This window comes from Cetorhinus maximus, chromosome 35, assembly GCF_964194155.1.
Source record: "Cetorhinus maximus chromosome 35, sCetMax3.hap1.1, whole genome shotgun sequence".
NCBI lineage: Eukaryota > Metazoa > Chordata > Chondrichthyes > Lamniformes > Cetorhinidae > Cetorhinus > Cetorhinus maximus.
In genome coordinates, this window is record NC_135913.1 from 2,557,447 (window position 1) to 2,574,288 (window position 16,842).

Genomic DNA, 16,842 nt, shown 5'->3' on the forward strand with positions numbered 1-16,842 from the left:
TCCTGTGGAAAAGAAACACAGAGGAATAGAGACCCAATGGAAAAGAATATCAGGGGAATAGAGACCCAGTGGGAAAGAAACACAGAGGAATAGAGACCCAGTGGAAAAGAAACACAGGGGAATACAGACCCAGTGGGAAAGAAACACAGAGGAATTGAGACCCAGTGGAAAAGAAATACAGGAGAATAGAGACCCAGTGGAAAAGAAACACAGGGGGAATAGAGACCCAGTGGGAAAGATACAAAGGGGAATAGAGACCCAGTGGAAAAGAAACACAGAGGAATAGAGACCCAGGGGAAAAGAAACACAGGGGATTATAAACCCAGGGGAAAAGTAACACAGGCGAAAAGAGAACAAGGGAAAATGAAACAAGGGGAATAGAGACCCAGGGGAAAAGAAACACAGGGGAATAGAGACCCAGTGGAAAAGAAGCACAGCGGAAAAGAGCCCAAGAGGGAATGTAACACAGGGGAACAGAGACCCATTGGGAAAGAAACACCGAGGAATAGAGACCCAGTAGAAAAGAAACACAGAGGAATATAAACACCGGGGATAAGAAACACAGGGGAATAGAGACCAAGGATAAAAGAAACACAGGGGAATCGAGACCCAGTGGAAAAGAAGACAAGTGGAATAGAGCCCAAGTGGGAATGTAATACAGGGGAATAGATTCCCAGTGGGATAGAAACACAGAGGAATAGAGACCCAGTGCAATAGAAACACAGGAGAATAGAGACCCAGGGGAAAAGAAACACAGGGGAATAGAGACGTAGGGAAAAGAAACTCAGGGGAATAGATACCCAGTGGAAAAGAAACACAGAGGAATAGAGACCAAGGGGAAAAAAAATACAAGGGAACAGAGACCCAATGGAAATGAAACACAGGGGAATAGAGAACCAGGGGAAAAGAAACACAGGGTAATAGAGAACCAGGGAAAAAGAAACACAGGGGAATAGAGACCCATTGGAAAAGATACACAGGGGAATAGAGACGTCGGGAAAAAGAAACTCAGGGGAATAGTGACCCAGGGGAAAAGAAACGCAGGGGAATAGTGACCCAGGGGAAGAAAACACAGGGGAATAGAGACCGAGTGGAAATGAAATACAGGGGAATAGAGACTCAGTGGAAAAGACACTCAGAGGAATAGAGACCCAGTGCAAAAGAAACACAGTGGAATGGAGACCCAGTGGAAAAGAAACACAGGGGCATAGAGACTCAGTGGAAAAGAAACGCAATGGATTTGAGACCCAGGGGAAAAGAAACACAGAGGAATAGAGACCCCGTGGAAATGAAACACAGAGGAAAATAGCCCCAGTGAGAAAGACACACCGAGGAATAGAGCCCCAGTGAGAAAGAAACACAAGGGAATATAAACCCAGGGGAAAAGAAACATTGGGTATAGAGACCAAGGGGAAAACAAAGCACAGGGAAATAGAGACCCATGGGGAAAGAAACACGGGGGATTAGAGACCCAGGGGAAAATAAACACAGGGGAATAGAGACCAAGAGGAAAAGAAACACTGGGGAATAGTGACCTAGTGGAAAATAAGCACAGTGGAAAAGGTCCCAAGTGGGAATGTAACACAGGGGAATAGATTCCCAGTGGGAAAGAAACACAGAGGAATAGAGACCCAGTGCAATAGAAACAGAGGAGAATAGAGACCCAGTGGAAATGAAACACAGGGGAATAGAGACCCAGTGGAAAAGAAGCACAAGAGAACAGAGACCCAGGGGATAAGAAACACAGGGGAAAAGAGAACCAGGGGAAAAGAAACACAGGGGAATAGAGACCCAGTGGAAAAGAAGCACAGTGGAAAACAGCCCAAGTGGGAATGTAACACAAGGGAATAGAGACCCAGTGGGAAAGAAGCCGAGAGGAATAGAGACCCAGTGGAAAAGGAACACAAAGGAATAGAGACGCAGTGGAATAGAAACACAGAGGAAGAGAGACACATTGGGAAATAAACATAGGGGAATAAAGACCCAGAGGGAAAGAAAGACAGAGGAATATAGACCCTGTGGAAAAGAAACACAGAGGAATAGCCACCCAATGGAAAAGAATATCAGGGGAGTAGAGACCCAGTGCGAAAGAAACACAGCGGAATAGAGACCCAGTGGAAAAGAAACACAGGGGAATACAGACCCAGTGGCAAAGAATCACAGAGGAATTGAGACCCAGTGGAAAAGAAATATAGAAGAATAGAGACCGAGTGGAAAAGAAACACAGGGGGAATAGAGACCCAGTTGAAACGAAACACAGGGGAATAGAGACCCAGTGGAAAAGAAACACAGAGGAATAGAGACCCAGTGGATAAGAAACACAGGGGAATATAAACACAAGGCAAAAGAAACACAGGGGAAAAGAGAACAAGGGAAAATGAAACAAGGGGAATAGAGACCCAGGGGAAAAGAAATACAGGGGAATAGAGACCCACTGGAAATGAAACACAGGGGAATAGAGACCCATTGGAAATGAAACACAAGGGCATAGAGACCCAGTGGAAAATAAACACAGGGGATTAGAGACCCAGGGGAAAAGAAACAAAGAGTAATAGAGACCCCGTGGAAATGAAACACAGAGGAAAAGAACACCAGTGGGAAAGATACACCGAGGAAAAGAGCCCCAGTGAGGAAGAAACACAAGGGAATATAAAGCCAGGGGAAAAGAAGCACTGGGAATAGAGACCCAGGGGAAAACAAAACATGGGGAAATAGATACCCAGGGGAAAATAAAAACAGGGGAATATAAACCAAGGGGAAAATAAACACAGGGGAATAGAGACCCAGGGGAAAAGAAACACAAGGGAATATAAACCCAGGGGAAAAGAAACTCAAAGGAATAGAGACCCAGTGGAAATGAAGCACAGAGGAAAAGAACCCCAGTGGGAAAGAAACACAGGAGAATGGAGACCCAGTGGGAAAGGAACACAGAGGAATAGAGACCCAGTGGAAAAGAAACACAGAGGAAGAGAGACCCAATTGGAAAGAAACATAGGGGAATAGAGACCCAGTGGGAAAGAAACACAGAGGAATAGAGAAAAGTGGAAAAGGAACACAGGGAAATAGATTCCCAGTGGGAAAGAAACAAAGAGGAATAGAGACACAGTGGGAAAGAAACACAGGGGAATAGAGACCCAGTGGGAAAGAAAAACAGGGATATAGAGACCCAGTGGTAAAGAAACACAGGGGAATAGAGACCCAGTGGAAATGAAACACAGCGGAATAGAGACCCAGTGCAAAAGAAACACAGGGGAGTAGAGACCCAGTGGAAAAGAAACACAAGGGAATAGAGACCCAGTGGAAAAGAAACACAGGGGCACAGAGAACCAGTGGAAAAGAAACACGGGGGATTAGAGACCCAGGGGAAAATAAACACTGAGGAATAGACACCCCGTGAAAATGAAACACAGAGGAAAAGAGCCACAGTGGGAAAGAAACACAGAGGAAATGAGCACCAGTGAGAAAGAAACACAAGGGAATATAAACCAAGGGGAAAGGAAACACTGGGAATAGAGACCCAGGGGAAAACAAAACACAGGGAAATAGAGAAGATGGGGAAAAGAAACACAGGGGAATAGAGTTGAAGGGGAAAAGAAACACGGGGGAATAGAGATCCAGTGGAAAATAAACACAGGGGAATAGAGACCCAGGGGAAAAGAAACACAGAGGAAAAGAGGCCCAGTGGGAAAGAAACACAGAGTAACAGAGCCTCAGTGGAAAAGAAACACAGGGGAATAGAGACCCAGTGGAAAAGAAACACAGGGGAATAGAGACCAAGGGGAAAAGAAACATAGGGGAATAGAGATCCAGTGGAAAAGAAACACAGAGTAAAAGAGCACCTGTGGAAAAGAAACACAGAGGAAATGAGACCCAGTGGGGGGAAATATACACTGGGGAATAGAGACCCAGTTGGAAAGAAACACAGGGGAACAGAGACCCAGTGGAACGGAAACACAGAGGAAGAGTGAACCAGTGGGAAAAAAACATAGGGGAATAGAGACCCAGTGGAAAAGAAACACAGAGGAATAGAGATCCTGTGGAAAAGAAACACAGAGGAATAGAGACCCAATGGAAAAGAAACAAAGGGGAATAGAGACCCAGTGGAAAAGAAACACAGAGGAATAGAGACCCAGGGGAAAAGAAACACAGGGGATTATAAACCCAGGGGAAAAGTAACACAGGGGAAAAGAGAACAAGGGAAAATGAAACAAGGGGAATAGAGACCCAGGGGAATAGAAACACAGGGGAATAGAGACCCAGTGGAAAAGAAGCACAGCGGAAAAGAGCCCAAGAGGGAATGTAACACAGGGGAACAGAGACCCATTGGGAAAGAAACACCGAGGAATAGAGACCCAGTAGAAAAGAAACACAGAGGAATATAAACACCGGGGATAAGAAACACAGGGGAATAGAGACCAAGGATAAAAGAAACACAGGGGAATTGAGACCCAGTGCAAATGAAACACAGGGGAATAGAGACCCAGTGGAAAAGAAGACAAGTGGAATAGAGCCCAAGTGGGAATGTAATACAGGGGAATAGATTCCCAGTGGGATAGAAACACAGAGGAATAGAGACCCAGTGCAATAGAAACACAGGAGAATAGAGACCCAGGGGAAAAGAAACACAGGGGAATAGAGACGTAGGGAAAAAGAAACTCAGGGGAATAGATACCCAGTGGAAAAGAAAAAGAGAAATAGAGACCAAGGGGAAAAAAAATACAAGGGAACAGAGACCCAATGGAAATGAAACACAGGGGAATAGAGAACCAGGGGAAAAGAAACACAGGGTAATAGAGACCCATGGAAAAAGAAACACAGGGGAATAGAGACCCATTGGAAAAGATACACAGGGGAATAGAGACGTCGGGAAGAAGAAACTCAGGGGAATAGTGACCCAGGGGAAAAGAAACGCAGGGGAATAGTGACCCAGGGGAAGAAAACACAGGGAAAAAGAGACCCAGTCGGAAAGAAACACAGGGGAATAGAGACCGAGTGGAAATGAAATACAGGGGAATAGAGACTCAGTGGAAAAGACACTCAGAGGAATAGAGACCCAGTGCAAAAGAAACACAGTGGAATGGAGACCCAGTGGAAAAGAAACACAGGGGCATAGAGACCCAGTGGAAAAGAAACGCAATGGATTTGAGACCCAGGGGAAAAGAAACACAGAGGAATAGAGACTCCGTGGAAATGAAACACAGAGGAAAATAGCCCCAGTGAGAAAGAAACACCGAGGAATAGAGCCCCAGTGAGAAAGAAACACAAGGGAATATAAACCCAGGGGAAAAGAAACATTGGGTATAGAGACCAAGGGGAAAACAAAACACAGGGAAATAGAGACCCAGGGGAAAAGAAACACGGGGGATTAGAGACCCAGGGGAAAATAAACACAGGGGAATAGAGACCAAGAGGAAAAGAAACACTGGGGAATAGTGACCTAGTGGAAAATAAGCACAGTGGAAAAGGTCCCAAGTGGGAATGTAACACAGGGGAATAGATTCCCAGTGGGAAAGAAACACAGAGGAATAGAGACCCAGTGCAATAGAAACAGAGGAGAATAGAGACCCAGTGGAAATGAAACACAGGGGAATAGAGACCCAGTGGAAAAGAAGCACAAGAGAACAGAGACCCAGGGGATAAGAAACACAGGGGAAAAGAGAACCAGGGGAAAAGAAACACAGGGGAATAGAGACCCAGTGGAAAAGAAGCACAGTGGAAAACAGCCCAAGTGGGAATGTAACACAAGGGAATAGAGACCCAGTGGGAAAGAAGCCGAGAGGAATAGAGACCCAGTGGAAAAGAAACACAAAGGAATAGAGACGCAGTGGAATAGAAACACAGAGGAAGAGAGACACATTGGGAAATAAACATAGGGGAATAAAGACCCAGAGGGAAAGAAAGACAGAGGAATATAGACCCAGGGGAAAAGAAACACAGAGGAAGCGAGACCCATTGGGAAAGAAATTAGGGGAATAGAGACCCTGGTGAAAAGAAACGAAAGGGAATAGAGACCAAATGGAAAAGTAACACAAGGGAATAGAGACCCATTGGAAAAGAAACACAGGGGAATAGAGACCCAGGGGAAAACAAAACACAGGGGAATAGAGACCAAGTGGGAAAGAAAAACAGGGGAATAGAGACCCAGTTGAAATGAAGCACAGAGGAAAAGAGCCCCAGTGGGAAAGAAACACAGGGGAATAGAGACCCAGTGGGAAAGAAACGCAGGGGAATAGAGACCCAGTGGAAAAGAAACACAGAGGAAGAGAGACCCAATGGGGAATAAACACAGTGGAATAGAGACCCAGTGTGAAAGAAACACAGAGGAATAGAGACCAATTGGAAAAGAAACACAGGGGAATAGGTTCCCAGTGTGAAAGAAACACAGAGGAATAGAGACCCAGTGGGAAAGAAACACAGGGGAATAGAGACCCATTGGAAAAGATACACAGGGGAATAGAGACCCAGGAGAAAAGAAACACAGGGCAATAGAGATGTAGGGAAAAATAAACTCAGGGGAATAGTGACACAGGGGAAAAGAAACGCAGGGCAATAGTGACCCAGGGCAGAAAACACAGGGAAATAGAGACCCTGTGGGAAAGAACCACAGGGGAATAGAGACCCAGTGGAAATAAAATACAGAGGAATAGAGACTCAGTGGAAAAGAAACACAGGGGAATAGAGAACCAGTGCAAAAGAAACACAGCGGAATAGAGCCCCAGTGGAAAAGAAACACAGGGGAATAGAGACCCATTGGTAAAGATAAACAGGGGAATAGAGACCCAGGGGAAAAGAAACACAATGGAACTGAGACCCAATGGAAAAGAAACACAGGGGAATAGAGACCCAGTGGAAAAGAAACACAGGGGGAATAGAGACACAGTGGAAAAGAAGCACAAGGGAATGGAGACCCAGGGGAAAATAATCACAGGGGAATAGAGACCCAGTGGACAAGAAAGACTGGGGAATAGTGACCCAGTGGAAAAGAAGCACAGTGGAAAAGAGCCCAAGTGGGAAAGTAACGCAGTTGAACAGAGACCCATTGGGAAAGAAACACCGAGGAATAGAGACCAGGCGAAAGAGAAAGACAGGGTAATTGTGACCCAGTGGGGAAAAAAAACACAGGGGAATAGAGACCCAGTTGGAAAGAAACACAGGGGAATAGAGACCAAGTGGAAAAGAAACACAGATGAAGAGATAGCCAGTGGGAAAGAAACATAGGGGAATAGAGACCGAGTGGGAAAGAAACACAGTGGAATAGAGACCCAGTGGAAAATAAACACAGGGGAATAGAGACCCAGTGGAAAAGAAACACAGAGGAATAGAGACCCAGTGGAAAAGAAACACAGGGGAAAAGAGACCCAGTGGGAAAGAAACACTGAGGAATAGAGACCCACTGGAAAAGAAACACAGGGGAATAGAGACCCAGTGGAAAAGAAACACAGGGGAATAGAGACCCAGTGGAAAAGAAACACAGGGGAATAGAGACTCAGTGGAAAAGAAACACAGAGGAATAGAGACCCAGGGGAAAAGAAATACAAGGGAACAGAGACCCAATGGAAATGAAACACAGGGGAATTGAGACCCAGTGGAAAAGAAACACAGGGTAATAGAGACCCAGGGAAAAAGAAACACAGGGGAATAGAAACCCATTGGAAAAGGTACACAGAGGAATAGAGACCCAGGGGAAAAGAAATGCAGGGGAATAGAGACGTAGGGAAAAAGAAACTCAGGGGAATAGTGACCCAGGGGAAAAGAAACGCAGTGGAATAGTGACCCAGGGGAAGAAAACACAGGGAAAAAGAGACCCAGTGGGAAAGAAACACAGGGGAATAGAGACCGAGCGGAAATGAAATACAGGGGATTAGAGACTCAGTGGAAAAGACACTCAGAGGAATAGAGACCCAGTGCAAAAGAAACACAGTGGAATGGAGACCCAGTGGAAAAGAAACACAGGGGCATAGAGACCCAGTGGAAAAGATACACAATGGATTTGAGACCCAGGGGAAAAGAAACACAGAGGAATAGAGACTCCGTGGAAATGAAACACAGGGGAAAATAGCCCCAGTGAGAAAGAAACACCGAGGAATAGAGCACCAGTGAGAAAGAAACACAAGGGAATTGAAACCCACGGGAAAAGAAACACTGGGAATAGAGACCAAGGGGAAAACAAAACACAGGGAAATAGAGACCCAGGGGAAAGGAAACACGGGGGAATAGAGACCAAGTGGAAAAGAAACACTGCGGAATAGTGACCTAGTGGAAAATAAGCACAGTGGAAAAGGGCACAAGTGGGAATGTAACACAGGGGAACAGAGACCCATTGGGAAAGAAACACCGAGGAATAGAGACCAGGTGAATAAGAAAGACAGGGTAATTGTGACCCAGTGGGGAAAAAAAAAAACATAGGGGAATAGAGACCCAGTTGGAAAGAAACACAGGGGAATAGAGACCAAGTGGAAAAGAAACACAGAGGAAGAGAGACCCAGTGGGAAAGAAACATAGGGGAAAATAGACCGAGTGGGAAAGAAACACAGGGGAATAGAGATCCAGTGGAAAAGAAACACAGAGGAATAGAGACGCAATGGAAAAGAAACACAGGGCAATAGAGACCCAGTGGCAAAGAAACACAGAGGAATAGAGACCCGGTGGAAAAGAAACAGAGGGGAATACAGACCCAGTGGGAAAGAAACACAGAGGAATAGAGACCCAATGGAAAAGAAATACAGGGGAATAGAAACCCAGTGGAAAAGAAACACAGGGGAATAGAGCCCCAGTGGAAAAGAAACACAGGGGAATAGAGACCCATTGGTAAAGAAACACAGGGGAATAGAGACCCAGGGGAAAAGAAACACAAGGGAATTGGGACCCAATGGAAAAGAAACACAGGGGAATAGAGACCCAGTGGAAAAGAAACACAGGTGGAATAGAGACCCAGTGGAAAAGAAACACAGGGGAATAGAGACCCAGTGGAAAAGAAACACAGTGGAATAGAGACCCAGGGGAAAAGAAACACAGGGGAATATAAACCCAGGGGAAAAGAAACACAGGGGAAAAGAGAGCAAGGGAAAATGTAACAAGGGGAATAGAGACCCAGGGGAAATGAAACACAGGGGAATAGAGAACCAGTGGAAAAGAAGCACAGTGGAAAAGAGCCTAAGAGGGAATGCAACACAGGGGAACATAAACCCATTGGGAAAGAAGCACCGAGGAATAGAGACCCAGTGGAAAAGAAACACTGCGGAATATAAACACCGGGGATTAGAAACACAGGGGAATAGAGACCCAGGATAAAAGAAACACAGGGGAATGAAGACACAGTGCAATTGAAACACAGGGGAATAGAGACCCAGTGGAAAAGAAGACAAGTGGAATAGAGCCCAAGTGGAAATGTAACACAGGGGAATAGATTCCCAGTGGGAAAGAAACACAGAGGAATAGAGACCCAGTGCAATAGAAACACAGGAGAATAGAGACCCAGTGGAAATGAAACACAGGGGAATAGAGACCCAGTGGAAATGAAGCACAAGGGAATAGAGACCCAGGGGATAAGAAACACAGGGGGAAAGAGAACCAGGGGAAAAGAAACACTGGGGAATAGAGACCCAGGGGAAAAGAAACACAGTGGAATAGAGACCCAGTGGAAAAGGAACACAGGGGAAAACAGCCCAAGTGGGAATGTAACACAAGGGAATAGAGACCCAGTGGGAAAGAAGCAGAGAGTAATAGAGACCCAGTGGAAAAGAAACAGAAGGGAATAGAGACGCAGTGGAATAGAAACACAGAGGAAGAGAGACACATTGGGAAATAAACATAGGGGAATAAAGACCCAGAGGGAAAGAAAGAAAGAGGAATATAGACCCAGTGGAAAAGAAACACAGAGGAAGCGAGACCCATTGGGAAAGAAACACAGGGGAATAGAGACCCTGGTGAAAAGAAACGAAAGGAAATAGAGACCCAATGGAAAAGTATCACAAGGGAATAGAGACCCATTGGAAAAGAAACACAGGGGAATAGAGACCCAGGGGAAAACAAAACACAGGGGAATAGAGACCAAGTGGGAAAGAAAAACAGGGGAATAGAGACTCAGGGGAAAGAAACAATGGGAAATAGAGAACCGGTGGAAATGAAGCACAGAGGAAAAGAGCACCAGTGGGAAAGAAACACAGGGGAATAGGGACCCAGGGGAAAACAAAACACAGGGGAATAGAGACCAAGTGGGAAAGAAAAACAGGGGAATAGAGAGTTAGGGGAAAGAAACACTGGGAAATAGAGACCCAGTGGAAATGAAGCACAGAGGAAAAGAGCCCCAGTGGGAAAGAAACACAGGAGAATAGAGACCCATTGGAAAAGATACACAGGGGAATAGAGACCCAGGGGAAAAGAAGCACAGGGGAATAGAGACGTAGGGAAAAAGAAACTCAGCGGAATAGTGACCCAGTGGAAAAGAAACGCAGGGCAATAGTGACCCAGGGGAAGAAAACACAGGGAAATAGAGACCCTGTGGGAAAGAAACACAGGGGAATAGAGACCCAGTGGAAATGATATACAGGGGAATAGAGACCCAGTGCAAAAGAAACACAGGGGTATAGAGACACAGTGGAAAAGAATCACAGTGGCATAGACACCCAGTGGAAAAGAAACACAATAGATTTGACTCCCAGGGGAAGAGAAACACAGGGGGAATAGAGACACAGTGGAATAGAAGCACAAGGGAATGGAGACCCAGGGGAAAATAATCACAGGGGAATAGAGACCCAGTGGACAAGAAAGACTGGGGAATAGTGACCCAGTGGAAAAGAAGCACAGTGGAAAAGAGCCCAAGTGGGAAAGTAACGCAGTTGAACAGAGACCCATTGGGAAAGAAACACCGAGGAATAGAGACCAGGCGAAAGAGAAAGACAGGGTAATTGTGACCCAGTGGGGAAAAAAAACACAGGGGAATAGAGACCCAGTTGGAAAGAAACACAGGGGAATAGAGACCAAGTGGAAAAGAAACACAGATGAAGAGATAGCCAGTGGGAAAGAAACATAGGGGAATAGAGACCGAGTGGGAAAGAAACACAGTGGAATAGAGACCCAGTGGAAAATAAACACAGGGGAATAGAGACCCAGTGGAAAAGAAACACAGAGGAATAGAGACCCAGTGGAAAAGAAACACAGGGGAAAAGAGACCCAGTGGGAAAGAAACACTGAGGAATAGAGACCCACTGGAAAAGAAACACAGGGGAATAGAGACCCAGTGGAAAAGAAACACAGGGGAATAGAGACCCAGTGGAAAAGAAACACAGGGGAATAGAGACTCAGTGGAAAAGAAACACAGAGGAATAGAGACCCAGGGGAAAAGAAATACAAGGGAACAGAGACCCAATGGAAATGAAACACAGGGGAATTGAGACCCAGTGGAAAAGAAACACAGGGTAATAGAGACCCAGGGAAAAAGAAACACAGGGGAATAGAAACCCATTGGAAAAGGTACACAGAGGAATAGAGACCCAGGGGAAAAGAAATGCAGGGGAATAGAGACGTAGGGAAAAAGAAACTCAGGGGAATAGTGACCCAGGGGAAAAGAAACGCAGTGGAATAGTGACCCAGGGGAAGAAAACACAGGGAAAAAGAGACCCAGTGGGAAAGAAACACAGGGGAATAGAGACCGAGCGGAAATGAAATACAGGGGATTAGAGACTCAGTGGAAAAGACACTCAGAGGAATAGAGACCCAGTGCAAAAGAAACACAGTGGAATGGAGACCCAGTGGAAAAGAAACACAGGGGCATAGAGACCCAGTGGAAAAGATACACAATGGATTTGAGACCCAGGGGAAAAGAAACACAGAGGAATAGAGACTCCGTGGAAATGAAACACAGGGGAAAATAGCCCCAGTGAGAAAGAAACACCGAGGAATAGAGCACCAGTGAGAAAGAAACACAAGGGAATTGAAACCCACGGGAAAAGAAACACTGGGAATAGAGACCAAGGGGAAAACAAAACACAGGGAAATAGAGACCCAGGGGAAAGGAAACACGGGGGAATAGAGACCAAGTGGAAAAGAAACACTGCGGAATAGTGACCTAGTGGAAAATAAGCACAGTGGAAAAGGGCACAAGTGGGAATGTAACACAGGGGAACAGAGACCCATTGGGAAAGAAACACCGAGGAATAGAGACCAGGTGAATAAGAAAGACAGGGTAATTGTGACCCAGTGGGGAAAAAAAAAAACATAGGGGAATAGAGACCCAGTTGGAAAGAAACACAGGGGAATAGAGAGCAAGGGAAAATGTAACAAGGGGAATAGAGACCCAGGGGAAATGAAACACAGGGGAATAGAGAACCAGTGGAAAAGAAGCACAGTGGAAAAGAGCCTAAGAGGGAATGCAACACAGGGGAACATAAACCCATTGGGAAAGAAGCACCGAGGAATAGAGACCCAGTGGAAAAGAAACACTGCGGAATATAAACACCGGGGATTAGAAACACAGGGGAATAGAGACCCAGGATAAAAGAAACACAGGGGAATGAAGACACAGTGCAATTGAAACACAGGGGAATAGAGACCCAGTGGAAAAGAAGACAAGTGGAATAGAGCCCAAGTGGAAATGTAACACAGGGGAATAGATTCCCAGTGGGAAAGAAACACAGAGGAATAGAGACCCAGTGCAATAGAAACACAGGAGAATAGAGACCCAGTGGAAATGAAACACAGGGGAATAGAGACCCAGTGGAAATGAAGCACAAGGGAATAGAGACCCAGGGGATAAGAAACACAGGGGAAAAGAGAACCAGGGGAAAAGAAACACTGGGGAATAGAGACCCAGGGGAAAAGTAACACAGTGGAATAGAGACCCAGTGGAAAAGGAACACAGGGGAAAACAGCCCAAGTGGGAATGTAACACAAGGGAATAGAGACCCAGTGGGAAAGAAGCAGAGAGTAATAGAGACCCAGTGGAAAAGAAACAGAAGGGAATAGAGACGCAGTGGAATAGAAACACAGAGGAAGAGAGACACATTGGGAAATAAACATAGGGGAATAAAGACCCAGAGGGAAAGAAAGAAAGAGGAATATAGACCCAGTGGAAAAGAAACACAGAGGAAGCGAGACCCATTGGGAAAGAAACACAGGGGAATAGAGACCCTGGTGAAAAGAAACGAAAGGAAATAGAGACCCAATGGAAAAGTATCACAAGGGAATAGAGACCCATTGGAAAAGAAACACAGGGGAATAGAGACCCAGGGGAAAACAAAACACAGGGGAATAGAGACCAAGTGGGAAAGAAAAACAGGGGAATAGAGACTCAGGGGAAAGAAACAATGGGAAATAGAGAACCGGTGGAAATGAAGCACAGAGGAAAAGAGCACCAGTGGGAAAGAAACACAGGGGAATAGGGACCCAGGGGAAAACAAAACACAGGGGAATAGAGACCAAGTGGGAAAGAAAAACAGGGGAATAGAGAGTTAGGGGAAAGAAACACTGGGAAATAGAGACCCAGTGGAAATGAAGCACAGAGGAAAAGAGCCCCAGTGGGAAAGAAACACAGGAGAATAGAGACCCTGGTGAAAAGAAACGAAAGGGAATAGAGACCCAATGGAAAAGTATCACAAGGGAATAGAGACCCATTGGAAAAGAAACACAGGGGAATAGAGACCCAGGGGAAAAAAAAACACAGGGGAATAGAGACCAAGTGGGAAAGAAAAACAGGGGAATAGAGACTCAGGGGAAAGAAACAATGGGAAATAGAGAACCGGTGGAAATGAAGCACAGAGGAAAAGAGCCCCAGTGGGAAAGAAACACAGGGGAATAGGGACCCAGGGGAAAACAAAACACAGGGGAATAGAGACCAAGTGGGAAAGAAAAACAGGGGAATAGAGAGTCAGGGGAAAGAAACACTGGGAAATAGAGACCCAGTGGAAATGAAGCACAGAGGAAAAGAGCCCCAGTGGGAAAGAAACACAGGGGAATAGAGACCCAGTGGGAAAGAAACACAGAGGAATAGAGACCCAGTGGAAAAGAAACACAGAGGAAGAGAGACCCAATGGGGAAGAAACACAGGGGAATAGAGACCCAGTGTGAAAGAAACACAGAGGAATAGAGACCAGTTGGAAAAGAAACACAGGGGAATAGGTTCCCAGAGGGAAAGAAACACAGAGGAATAGAGACCCAGTGGTAAAGAAACACAGGGGAATAGAGACCCATTGGAAAAGATACACAGGGGAATAGAGACCCAGGGGAAAAGAAGCACAGGGGAATAGAGACGTAGGGAAAAAGAAACTCAGCGGAATAGTGACCCAGTGGAAAAGAAACGCAGGGCAATAGTGACCCAGGGGAAGAAAACACAGGGAAATAGAGACCCTGTGGGAAAGAAACACAGGGGAATAGAGACCCAGTGGAAATGATATACAGGGGAATAGAGACCCAGTGCAAAAGAAACACAGGGGTATAGAGACACAGTGGAAAAGAATCACAGTGGCATAGACACCCAGTGGAAAAGAAACACAATAGATTTGACTCCCAGGGGAAGAGAAACACAGAGGAATAGAGACCCCGTGGAAATGAAACACAGAGGAAAAGAGCCCCAGTGAGAAAGAAACACCGAGGAAAAGTTCCCCAGTGAGAAAGAAACACAAGGGAATATAAACCCAGGGGAAAAGAAACACTGGGAATAGAGACCAAGGGGAAAACAAAACACAGGGAAATAGAGACCCAGGGGAAATGAAACACGGGGAATAGAGACCCAGGGGAAAATAATCACAGGGGAATAGAGACCAAATGGACAAGAAAGACTGGGGAATAGTGACCCAGTGGAAAAGAAGCACAGTGGAAAAGAGCCCAAGTGGGAATGTAACGCAGTTGAACAGAGACCCATTGGGAAAGAAACACCGAGGAATAGAGACCAGGCGAAAGAGAAAGACAGGGTAATTGTGACCCAGTGGGGAAAAAAAAAACACAGGGGAATATAGACCCAGTTGGAAAGAAACACAGGGGAATAGAGACCAAGTGGAAAAGAAACACAGGGGAAATGAGACCCAGTGGCAAAGAAACACAGAGGAATAGAGACACAGGGGAAAAGAAATACAAGGGAACAGAGACACAATGGAAATGAAACACAGGGGAAAAGAAACACAGGGTAATAGAGACCCAGGGGAAAAGAAACACAGGGGAATAGAGACCCATTGGAAAAGGTACACAGGGGAATAGAGACCCAGGGGAAAAGAAACACAGGGGAATAGAGAAGTAGGGAAAAATAAACTCAGGGGAATAGTGACCCAGGGGAAAAGAAACGCAGGGAAAAAGAGACCCAGTGGAAAGAAACTCAGGGGAATAGAGACTCAGTGGAAAAGACCCTCAGAGGAATAGAGACCCAGTGCAAAAGAAACACAGGGGAATGGAGTCCCAGTGGAAAAGAAACACAGGGGCATAGAGACAAAGTGGAAAAGAAACACAATGGATTTGAGACCCAGGGGAAAAGAAACACAGAGGAATAGAGACTCCGTGGAATTGAAACACAAAGGAAAATAGCCCCAGTGAGAAAGAAACAGCGAGGAATAGAGCCCCAGTGAGAAAGAAACACAAGGGAATATAAACCCAGGGGAAAAGAAACACTGGGAATATAGACCAAGAGGAAAACAAAACACAGGGAAATAGAGAGCCAGCGGAAAAGAAACACGGGGGATTAGAGACCCAGGGGAAAATAAACACAGGGGAATAGAGACCAAGTGGAAAAGAAACACTGGGGAATAGTGACCTAGTGGAAAAGAAGCACAGTGGAAAAGGGCCCAAGTGGGAATGTAACACAGGGGAACAGAGACCAATTGGGAAAGAAACACCGAGGAATAGAGACCAGGTGAAAAAGAAATACAGGGTAATTGTGACCCAGTGGGGAAAAAAAACACAGGGGAATATAGACCCAGTTGGAAAGAAACACAGGGGAATAGAGACCAAGTGGAAAAGAAACACAGAGGAAGAGAGACCCAGTGGGAAAGAAACTTAGGGGAATAGAGACCGAGTGGGAAAGAAACACAGAGGAATAGAGATCCAGTGGAAAAGAAACACAGAGGAATAGAGACGCAATGGAAAAGAAACACAGGGCAATAGAGACCCAGTGCAAAGAAACACAGAGGAATAGAGACACAGAGGAAAAGAAACAGAGGGGAATAGAGACCCAGTTGGAAAGATAATCAGAGGAATAGAGACCCAGTGGAAAAGAAACACAGGGGAATAGAGACCCAGTGGAAAAGAAACACAGGGGAATAGAGACCCAGTGGAAAATAAACACAGGGGAATAGAGACCCAGTGGAAAATAAACACAGGGGAATAGAGACCCATTGGTAAAGAAACACAGGGGAATAGAGACCCAGTGGAAAAGAAACACGAGGGAACTGAGACCCATTGGAAAAGAAACACAGGGGAATAGAGACCCAGGGGAAAAGAAACACAGGGGAATAGAGACCCAGTGGAAAAGAAGCGCAGTGGAAAAAAGCCCAAGTGGGAAGTTAACACAGGAGAATAGAGACCCAGTGGGAAAGAAACACAGAGGAATAGAGACCCAGTGGAAAAGAAACACAGGGGAATAGAGACCCAGTGGGAAAGAAACACAGAGGAATAGAGACCCAGTGGAAAAGAAACACAGAGGAATAGAGACGCAATGGAAAAGAAACACAGGGGAATAGAGACCCAGGGGAAAAAAACATAGGGAAGTAGAGACCCAGTGGAAATGAAGCACAGTGGAAAAGAGCCCCAGTGGGAAGGTAACACAGGGGAATAGAGACCCAGTGGGAAAGAAACACAGAGGAAAAGAGCCGTAGTGGGAAAGAAACACAGGGGAATAGAGACCCCGTGGGAAAGAAAAAC